Raw genomic sequence first — 12,246 nt, forward strand, 5'->3', positions numbered from 1 at the left:
AGGAATAATAACTGTGATTTTAAATCGTTTAGGAGATTCAAGATTATTAATAATTATTTCTTTTATAATAATTTTTGGTAGATGAAATTTAATTTTATATAATATAAATTTATTAATTTTATTTATATTTTTAGTTATAGTATTTAGAAAAAGTGCACAATTAGTATTTATAATTTGATTACCTGCTGCAATGATAGCTCCTACACCTGTTTCTTCTTTAGTTCATTCTTCAACATTAGTAACTGCTGGGATTTATTTATTAATTTATTTATTAATGCTGAGCTTATTTATAAGTGCTGAGCTAGACCGTTGGCGTTCCACAGAGCTATACGCATTGGTTTTATTTTTCTTCTGTGCGTATAAATTTGTCCATGAAGAGTGTGAGTAGTGACAGCAAGTTGTTAATTTGCTCAGTTTGCTTCTCGATAATTGCTTTTTCGAGTCTGGTGAAGTTGTCTGTGTTTTGTGTGGTGGGAATTCTATTTTCTGTGTGTACACTGTGTGTTTTCGAGTTGTTTACGTTTCTTTGTGTTGCCTGGGCATAGGACATTGATGGTGCGGTGAGTTTTTGGGGTCTAGGTTCTTGTATGGTTATCTCCTTGGGTCTCAGTTTTGGATACTTAATATTATGTAGTGTTTTATAGGCTGAGCATCCTTTGTAGTTCGCATTATGCTCTCCTTGACAGTGGATGCACTTCGCGGGGGTTTCAGGGGATTTGGTGCATTGGTCAGTGGGGTGATTACCTGCACATTTTACGCACCGGAATTTTGATTTATTTATAGGAAATATGGTTTTATATAAAAATTTTAAAAATTTATCGATAGGGCATGAGCCTATTAGCTTAAACTTAGCCTATTATATAAATGTTAATTTTAATTATTATTATTATTATTATTATTATTATTATTATTATTATTATATTTAATTAATATTTAATTATTTTAAATGTTATTTTTATAAATAATACATTTAAAAAAAATTTCGAAAAAAAAATATTTTTATAGGATGGTATCTTTGTAAAAAATTCATTATTTTTTGAAAAAAAAATAGATTATCTTTTATATATACAAGTATATATTAATATATAATTATTAATTATAAATATAAACAAATTATAATTTTAATATAAATATTTATATTATATAAAAATTTATATATATATTTTAAAATTTAAACCAAATAAATATATTATACAATTATTTATATAAATATTATTGTTTATATAAAATATTATTATTTAATAATCTTTAGATATATAATTATATTGTAAAATATATTGGGAAACATAAATATCCTATGTATCGGTGTCTGTCTTGGCGGCGTCTCCTCCGTTCGAGCTCCAGGCCTTGGCGTTGCTGCGCGTGTACGAAAACCTGAGCGGCCTGGGTTCGGGCGAGGATTGCTACCCGAAATTAGACCTGAGGAATGATTCCCTTAGATTGGGAAAAGATGCAGGAATGCTCCGGCAGCAATTCGAAAGAGGTCCCGGGATATTCCTGTTAACCGACCGCGGGGTTTCAGTCGGTAAGAGTCCGACACTGCCCCCCGCTTCCCAGAAGTGAGACGGGGTGACCATTTCCCCGCGCAAGGAAAAAAAAGAAATGATTTTTTGAAGATATTTTTTACCACTGAGCTGATAAATCAAATAACAATTGAAAAAACAATTATGCTGTAAAAATGATAGGCTGCGGACACTGTTATCACATTCAATTTGGTGTAATGTCACCAAGGAAGAATTTTGGCCAATCCAAGGAAGCATCTTGGTAAATGTTTTATAAATTATATCATACAAAAAGATAAAGAAATTAAAATTACAAAATCATATTTTCAAAGATGTAAATATAGATAAATTATTAGAATATAATGTTTGTGTAAGTTAATTTGCGCATAAAATCGTTTTACGCTACCAGTAAGACACGCGTCACATATGCGTTGAATCATCTCGAGTTGCTACTTGTATCGATTGTATTGATTGGTATAATATCTAGATACAATAATCTCCGACTGGATCGCAGCAAATTGTCAACTTCCGTGGTGCGTCAGAGAAACCTCTGTTCTTCGGATTACGATTATGCAATTACATACATGCAAATATCGAATGTTGCTGTAATTACATGACAAAAAATTTAAAATAAATAAAATAGTCAGTTCGTAACAACCGTAATATATCCGTGTTTTCATACAAGCCAGACTCCTCTACGTTATTAACTTTGACTGAAAAAATAGATTTAAATGTACTTAAAAATACAGTTATCTAGATTATTAGTTCTAATCAGCAGAGCAGCTCTACAACCTCTTCACGACGATGGTCGTATGGGCAGTTTCGGGGTTAATGTACCCTGTGGAAAGGACAAATTTTGATGGGCGCGCATCAAGTAGGAATCTGCAATTTATTCTTATCAAAACAACGTGTAGCATAGAAAGTAAAAAGCAGATATACGTGTAATGTATACAAATTTATTAACTCATTATAATTTATTCATTTATTATTTATTTAAAAATGTGTGTTACAACCGAATGTTACAACCTTCCGAGTGAGACAAAAATTCTGTTCTATCCGTGTTTTTCGCTCGTGAGCTTTTCGTTCGCAGTCGGACCATGACCTTTGCACCACAACATACCGCAGCTAAACAATGCAATTTTACCATGACTATAGATTTTATTGAATTACGCGAATACAGTGGCTACCGATATACAATGATTAAAGATTATGTTCAATTCTATGAATTGGCAATGTAATTAATTACAATGGTTATATAATAAATCACTTTATGTGCATCGCCGTGTATGTGTTTGAATACATAGGATTGGATATTATTCAGCTTGTTTTGAGACCGTCGGTCTGACAAGTCTCTGAATCCTGCCCGCGGTGTTGGATGTTCGTTGTTCATTGGTAAGATGCAGATGTTGGCCATCAGCCGTTTGACAACCTCAGTGGCTGTCCTTATTGAGATGATTTTGGTAACGCCATCCTTGCCTTGAAGCATCTCGGTGATACGGTCGAATCTCCAACGTGAAGGAAGAAGGCAATCCTCCTTGACCACCGCTATAGTGCCCAGGCAAAAATCCTCTGAAGTAGCGATGCGAATAGCATCCACGAAATTTCCACCGTTGTTAGAATGAATTTCTCCAATTTATATAGGATAATTTCTAAATTTCTCTGCATACAATGAACCAATGGAAAGAATTTAAGAATGCGTCTGTGGACTCGTAAACATCGACCGACTGCAAAGGATCGTCTCTCCATAAAAATGACCGTTGCTCGCGTGTTATAAGAACTTGATTATACGATTATACACGTCTTAACGCAGTGCTCTGTATAAATTCTCTAATTTATCGTCAGCTGTGCACAATGGACGTTTGAGCCTCTCAGCGCTAACAAACGATACAAGACCCGATTGTAGTTTCTGAGGGTCGCACTTATTGTTAGTATGTTCGTTCGAGAAACGCCTCCAAATCTACTAAAGTTTCCATGCGGCATTATAGTTGTCGTCGGACATTGCCAATGCTTTAAGCGTCCAGATCATCCTCTCTTTACTGTAGACTTTAAATATAAATAGTGAAATTGCTCAATGTTGCTCAAGGATTCGTTTTGATTGATCAGCGATTCAAAGTTATTGCGGAAGTAATCGCAAATGATGCGTAAAAGACAGTGGAATGGACGGTAATTTTATAGTAGCCGGCTGCGGACACTGCATGAGACGCACTCGTTTCTAACTGCCTGATTCGCGCTGTTAATTGCGAGAGTGCCTTTGAAACGAATAATCACTTATATATGTCTGAGTCTCGTACATCAATTTAAAATACAGATCTTGAAACTCTTTCGTTGATGAAATGTGAGATTCCTCCTCCTCACTTCCCTCTTCGAGGTACGAATGAATTTGTTGCTGAATAAACAGAAAGCGATCCATCAGCGGTGCACTCTTAACGATCCAATTACAAATGACCTCGATAGGCGCAATCTTTCCTTGCGTTTTCCAAAAATTATCGAATCTCGCGAGGTCTGATCTAATATGAAGGCGTTCAAGTTTCAGTAAATCGAAACCGAACCTCCTTTTTAGTGTAGTCATCGTTCAACGCAAAACAAGCAATATACAAAACTCGACGATTCACTGCAATGCAAGTTCGTGAAGATGTTTGTTTGTCAACGACTGCAGGCTCCACACCTAGCTACTGCGATGTGCCTCGTCTTGAGTTTCCAGTACGCTGATTACCGATTAATATCCCTCTGTCAACTGATCTCTGGATCCGGCATGTGCTTCCTTCGGATCTGACTCTCGAACTTCTTGCACGTGGTCTCTGACTGACTTTGCTTCTTCTTAGCACACTAGCACTATGAACCAGACTGACTCGTCACACTGAGTATCGACCTGATCGCGTCCGAACAAACTGGAATTGTGAGCCGGTTGACGAAGGAAAGTAGTTTATAAACCCACCCCCAGAAAGTAGTTCTTCAGTCCCACTCCATAACCATTAGTTTTCGTAAGATGGAAAATAATAGTTATGGACGACTGATTTCCCCTATTGGCCGACTGCCGATCGCTTAAAATAAGGGTGGGGAGGATAAAGATTTCCTTAATTCACCGAGTGGTTTACGACACTCTTGAGCATTCGGGAATTTTCAGGTTTACACCCTTCTTAGACCCCATTCAGCAGAGTCATAAACCCTTAACTTTCCAATTGTCTTGAACAACTACCGTTCAAATATTGAAGAAATTAATCGCATATTCATAAAATTGGGATTTAGCATTAAGAAAGTTTCTTATTCTTGTAACGGCACATGAGACAGAGGATAAATAAAATTATATTGTTGTTTTGTATCCGGACTGCAGATCTTGTATCAGATTGCAAGTAATAGTCTGGTCAAAATAGAAATTTCAAAGAACAGAAATTCCAACAGAGCTAAATTTTGGTAGAGAACTTGGGTACACCAGTAGAAATGAAGGGTGAAAAGTCCCCATTGATCCCATGTGTGCTAAAAAAGTTATTCAAGGTTAAAGTTAAAATTTTCTGATTTTTTTAATTTTTCTTGAAAACGGTAAGTTTTATCGAAAATATAGCCCAGACAAAAATTGGAGATCATAAAATTATCTACAAAAATGTTCCGCATAGTGGTTGTTGACTCTTGTGTTATATCTGCTTCTGGACTTGTGTATTTCATCTTTGACTGTAGGTATCTTGAGGTCACGGTGGATTGTTTCGTTGGTAACATACCAGGGTGCATTTAATAGGGATCTTAGCGTTTTCGATTGGAACCGTTGGAGTATTTCAATGTTGGAATTACTTGCTGTTCCCCATAGTTGGATTCCGTAGATCCAGACTGGTTTTATCACGGTCTTATAGAGCGTAATTTTGTTCTGTGTGCTTAGGTTGGAGCGACGGCCAATGAGCCAATAAAATTGTTTGAGTTTGTCCCTGAGTTGTTTAGATTTGTCTAGGATATGTTGTTTCCAGGTTAATCTCCTGTCCAGAGTCATGCCCAGGTATCTATCTGACTGTGTCTTTGTTGGCAACTGTTATATTGTTAATGGAGACCTGTGGGCAGGTTTGTTTTCGCAGCGTGAAGGTTACATGTGTGGATTTTTTTTCATTAATTTTGAAGCCCCATTTGTGGAACCACTTTTCCATTGAGTCGAGACCTTGCTGAAGGGTGGATAAGGATATTGTCGGGTTGGCGTGGGACGCTAATAGCGCTGTGTCGTCGGCAAATGTTGCTATGATTATTCCTGTTGATATTGGTAAGTCGGCAGTGTAGATGGAGAATAGAAGGGGTCCGAGGACACTGTCTTGGGGTATGCCCGCTTCTATTGGGAAAGTTGTGGTAATGGCGTCTGCGTATTTAACCATGAATTGCCTATTGGTTAGGTAGGACTTTAGCATGGAGTAATAAGTGTGTGGTAGGACTTTTTTAAGTTTGTAAAGAAGCCCTTCGTGCCATACTTTGTCGAATGCCTGTTGAATATCAAGAAATACCGCTGAGCAGTATTTTTTCTTTTCGACGGTTTGGCTGATACTGTGTGTTATTCGGTGGATTTGCTCTATTGTGGAATGCTGCTTCCGAAAGCCGAATTGATGATCTGGCAGAGTTTTCAGATCCTCTAGGAGTGGAAGGAGTCGATTCGTTAGCAACTTTTCGAATAGTTTTGACAAAGTGGGTAGAAGGCTAATTGAACGATAGGAGCTAGTTTCGTGTATTGGTTTTCCGAGTTTAGGGATGAGCGTAATTAGTGACGTTTTCCAGGTTTTGGGATAGTATTCAAGGCGAAGAATTGTATTGAAGATTGAAGAAATGAGTGGAATCCCTTTTACGGGTAGTTCCTTAATTGCTTTATTACTTATTTGATCATGTCCCGGTGCTTTCCTGGGGTTCAAACGATGGATTAATTCAGTAACCTCTAGAGAAGTGAAAGATTTATTAGGGAGAGACATTTGGAAGGAAGAATGCAGGTATTCCGTTATTCCCGGAGCGGTATTGGAGGAATAAGGTTTAATAATATTAATTTAAAAATAATTTTTATTAATGAGTATTTAATAATTTAATAATTTATAAATATTATAGATTTTAAAATTAAAATATATTAATAAGTAAATGTATATTTAAAAAAAAAATAATAATTTTTAATTTATTAAAATTAAATATAATAATGAATGAATTAGTAATTAATAAATAATGTTTTAAGTTTAAAGTTTATTTCTATAAATATATAATATATATATATATATAAGGAATTCGGCAAATTTAATATATCCACCTGTTTAACAAAAACATGGCTTATTGAGTAATAATTTTAAGTCAATTCTGCCCAATGATTTTAAAAATTTAATGGCTGCAGTATAACTGACTGTACAAAGGTAGCATAATCAATCGTTTTTTAATTAGGAACTGGAATGAAGGAGTTAATGAGATATATACTGTCTCATATATATATATATATATATATATATATATATATAATTAATTTAAATTTTTAATTAAAATGCTGAAATTTGTTTATGGGACGATAAGACCCTATAGAATTTTATATTAATATTTTGATTATAATTTAATTATTAAGTATTAATATTTTGTTGGGAGGACAGGTAAATTTATCAAACTTTATTTTAAATATTAACTTTGATTAAAGAATAATTTTTGGTGATCTTTTAATAAAAATTACAAGAATAAATTACCTTAGGGATAACAGCGTAATATCTTTTTAAAGATCATATTTATAAAGATGATTGCGACCTCGATGTTGAATTAAGATAAATTTTAAATGGACAAATTTAATAATTAAGTCTGTTCGACTTTTAAAATCTTACATGATCTGAGTTCAAATCGACGTGACTCAGATTGATTTCTATCTATAAAATGAAATAATAAATTATTTGTACGAAAGGACTATAATTTATAATTTAATTATAAATTTTATTTAATAAATATATAATTTAATTATATTAGCATATTTAGTGCATTAAATTTAGAATTTAAATAAATTATAATTAGTTATAATATATAATAATTATAAATAATTTTTTAAATTATATTTTATTAATAATTACAATTTTAATTGGAGTTGCATTTTTAACTTTATTTGAACGTAAAATTTTAGGTTATATTCAATTACGAAAGGGTCCTAATAAAGTAATATTTAAAGGTTTATTGCAACCATTTAGAGATGCTTTAAAATTATTAACTAAGGAGATTTTTTATTTAAGAATTAATATAATATATTTGTTTAGTCCAATAATTATATTTTTTTTATCAATAATTATATGATTAGTTTATCCTTGAATTTATAAATTTTATTTTATTGATTTTAGAATTATTTATTTAATGTTAATTTTAAGGTTAACAGTTTATTCAATTATTATGATTGGTTGAGTTTCAATATGTAATTATTCTATTTTAGGATCGTTACGTGTAGTTTCTCAAATAATTTCATTTGAAATTTTATTATTTATAATATTTTTTATTTTAATATTTATAATTGAGGATTATTCATTTTTTGAATTTATTAATTTTCAAAAAAATGTTAATTTTATATTTTTTATATATCCTTTATATTTAATTTTTATTGTTAGTGTATTAATTGATTTGAATCGTGTGCCATTTGATTTAATTGAGAGGGAATCTGAATTAGTTTCTGGATTTAATCTTGAGTATTTTAGAAGATTATTTGTGTTAATTTTTTTATCAGAATATATAAATATTATATTTATAAGAATAATTTTAACTGTAATATTTTTTGGATTTTATAATTGATCGTTTGGTTTTATATTAATTTTTATATTTCATATAATTTTGTTGGTTATAATTCGTGGAGTTTTACCGCGAATTCGTTATGATATTTTAATAAAAATATGTTGACTTGAATTGTTAATATTAATTTTGTTTCATTCTTTATTTATTTATTTAATAAAAGAATTAATAATATTAAATTTTAATATTTTATAATTTTAAATAAAAATATGTTGATTATTAATAAAATATTTATTGGATTATATTTTATTTTTTAATTTGTTTAAATGGTTTAAGTTTGAGAAAATATTTATAGATTTTGGCCAAGGGAATATGGTTTACTGCTGGAATGACAATTATTTATATTTATGTAGTAATAGTAAGAATGGATACATGTGTAATTTTATTAACAAACGAAAATGCAGAAATTATAACTGCTGTAGTTTTAATAATTATTGGATAGATTAATTTAAATGGATTTATTAAATATTTTTTTATTAAGTATTTATTTAATAATTTTTCATTTATTTATTTATAGACTTTATTTTATTTTATTTTTTTATTTAATTTAAATAATTTTTTGATTGAATTTTTATTTAATTTAATTAATTTTAATGTTTTCATTTATAAATTTTTATTTTACTTTTTATTTAATTTAAACATTTTTTTTAATAAATTTTTTGTTCAATTTAATAAATTTAAATATTTATGTTTATAGATTTTTATTTTATTTTTTATTAAATTTAAATATTTTTTTAACTAGATTTTTGTTTAATTTGATCAATTTTAATATTTTTATAGATAAGTTTTTATTTTATTTTTTATTTAATTTAATTTTTTTATATAAGTTTTCGTTTAATTTAATTAATTTTAATAAAAAATTGACTAAATTTTTAAGTATTTTTAAGATTAAATTTGAATTTTATTTAACTGAATATTTTAAGATTATGATAAATGTATATTTAAAAGATTTATTTAGTTATTTTTCGTAATTCAGAATTTTTAATTTTATAATTTTTCATAATTTAAGTTTTATTTTGTTTTATTTAGTTAAATTAATATTTTTAAAAATTTATATTTTTTAATTATTAATTTTTATATTTATTATTTTTAATTTATATTTAATAATTTAATATTTGTTTAATAGTTAACTTTTAATTTACTTTTAATTAAATTATTATCATTATTATTATTTAATATTCTTAATTTTTATGAAGTTTAATAAATTTAACATTATATTTATAATATATTTATTTAACATTTATTTTATTTTTATTTATATTTATTAAACATTTACATACATACATACATACATACATACATACATACATATATATATTAATTAATTAATTTAACTAAATAAAATTCATTTGTATTAAGGATTAAGTTATTAATAAATTTTTAGTTTATTGGTATATTTAAAAAGTTAATATGATTAATTATTAAATTAAGTTAATAGAAAATTTTATTTCTATGGTATGATTTCAAGTCATATACTTGTTCAAGTTCATTAACTTATTTTTTTTAAATTAAATCTCAGATATTATTTATGTAGTATCTTAATGGGTCTTAGAGGAAAGGACAAGTAATGATGTTTTGATTTAATTAATAATATTCGAAGCAACGAAATAATTACAATGCTGTCGTACGTCTTATTTTCAGACGCGGCTTTCGACTTCCCGATTCACACTCTTCGGCTTCTACACTCGCTCGCTCTCGCTTCTCAATTCACACTCTGCACACCTTTCGCATCCGTTCTCTCCGGCTTCTCAACTAATACTGACTTTAACGTCTCTTTGTCTTTTCCCGCCGTTCGAGACACGTGTCCCGAAACGCCCGTGGCCAGGGTCACGCGGGCCCTTTCCACGAAACTATCCACTTAAAAAGGATCGACGACACATTGATGTACCCGACGATGCCGCGGCTCTCGCGACATTGTTTACGATTCGGCAGATATCTTAGGCCTTTTGTCCACGATACTACATTTATATATAATGATATAATTATGTATATAAAGTATATTAAAGTAAAAATTATGTTTAAATTAGTATATGGATATTCAATTATTTGTCCTCCTAATCAAGTTAATATAATAAAAATATTGATAAATCATTAGTATATAAATTTGTTAATAAAGTAAAACTTATTATTTTTCAAATTATTTGTATTAATTAAAGGAATTAAAAATATAAAATAAAGATTGATATAAATAATATAATTACACCTCCTAATTTATTAGGAATTGTACGTAAAATTGAATATGCAAATCTATATGCTGACGGCTAGTTACAAAAGGAGTAAATAGAAGTTATTCCTAGACACGGTCGATAGACCTGATCGATAGTTTTAGGACCTCTCTTGCCTTTTTCTTTCATTCGTTTGTGACCCTTCTAAGTGTGTGCAATAAAGGTTTTTCTGCTCCGAGAAGTGTGGATTTATTATCTATATAACATAATACAAACTAACGCGATCCTACCTCTAAAACATAAAATAACAACAAATATGAACAGGGTTAATTATAGGATTTGCTATTTTAAAATTATCAGGTTCTCCTAATATAAAAGGTATTTGTAAATTAATTAATATAAATAAATTAAATGTAAAAATAATAGTAATTAAATCTTTAATAGTAAAATATGGGTGAAAATTAATTTTGTAAATATTTATTTTTGAATGAATTGGATTTGATGATCCTGTAATATGTAGAATTATTAAATGTATAAATACTATTAATAACATGATGAAAGGTAAAATAAAGTGAAAGGAATAAAATCGATTTAGTGTGTCATTATTAATTGAAAATCCCCCTCAAATTCATTCAACAGTAAATTGTCCAATATAGGGAATTGCTGAAATAAGATTTGTAATTACTATTGCTCCTCAAAATGATATTTGATCTCATGGAAGTACATACCCTAAAAAAGCTGTTGCTATAGATAAAAATAAGATTGATACACCAATTGATCATACTTGAATTAATTTGAATGAATAATAGAATAAATTTCGTGCAATATGTAAATATATAATTAAAAAATAAAATGAGGCTCCATTTATATGAATTAAACGAATTAATCATCCGGAGTTTATATCTTTGATAATATTAGAAATTCTATAGAAGGCAATGTTAATATTAGGACAATAATGTATAGATAAAAATAATCCTGAAATAATTTGAATTATTAAAAATATTCCTAGAATTGAACCAAAATTTCATATATAATTAATGTTGATTGGTGTAGGTAAATTAATAAATGATAATGGTAAATTTAATATACGAGTTTTATAAATTATAGAAATTATTTTTTTCATTTTTTTGTTCGTAAATTTTTATTTTTAGTATAACAGATTTTTGTTATAATAAATAATATTAAAATTAAGAAAATAATAATTATTAATAAAATTAAATAATTTGGTTTATAATATAAATTTTTAATAATTTTAAATTTATTGTTTTTGTAAAAATTAAAATTTAAATGTTTAAGAATAATTTTGATTTGATAAATTTGAAAAATTATAGTTAATAAAATAAATGAATTTAAAATTAAAATTTTAGAAATAATATTTTTTTTTCTTTTTTATTTTATTGATTAATCTAATAAAATAAGAAAATATAATTAAAATTCCTCTAATGAAAATGATTATTAAAATATATATATTTATTGAAAAATTTTGTTTTAAAATTAAAGTATTAAATGTTATGTAAATAATATATAAAATTGAACAAATTAATTGTTTTAAAGGAGAATGGAAGATATTTATATAAAAATAATAAATAATTAGTATTAAACTAATATTTAAATTTATGTATAAAATAAAATTAAGAATTAATAAAGTTTTCATTTTTATTTTTTTTTTTTATTTAAATTTTGTTATATTAATATTATAATTAAATTTTTAATTTACAAAATTAATGTTTTTATTAAACTATAAAACATTTATATTATATTAACAAAAAATAGTTTAATTAAAATAATAATTTTGGTGATTATTGATATTTAAAAAAAAAAATTTTTTTGAAATTTAA

General features: G+C 28.0%; 1 long non-coding RNA gene across 11 annotated transcripts in view; it reads left to right on the top strand.

Moving 5' to 3' along the window:
• LOC126922429 (uncharacterized) overlaps positions 1-11,881 on the top strand; it is a 78,719-nt gene extending 66,838 nt beyond the window's left edge. For all 11 annotated transcript variants that reach the window (XR_007712736.1, XR_007712738.1, XR_007712740.1 and 8 more), the window contains one exon: positions 11,341-11,881. This is a non-coding gene — a long non-coding RNA (uncharacterized LOC126922429). The remainder of the gene's footprint in view (positions 1-11,340) is intronic.
• Positions 11,882-12,246: the final 365 nt, after the last annotated feature.

Source organism: Bombus affinis, chromosome 12, assembly GCF_024516045.1.
Source record: "Bombus affinis isolate iyBomAffi1 chromosome 12, iyBomAffi1.2, whole genome shotgun sequence".
Classification (NCBI taxonomy): domain Eukaryota; kingdom Metazoa; phylum Arthropoda; class Insecta; order Hymenoptera; family Apidae; genus Bombus; species Bombus affinis.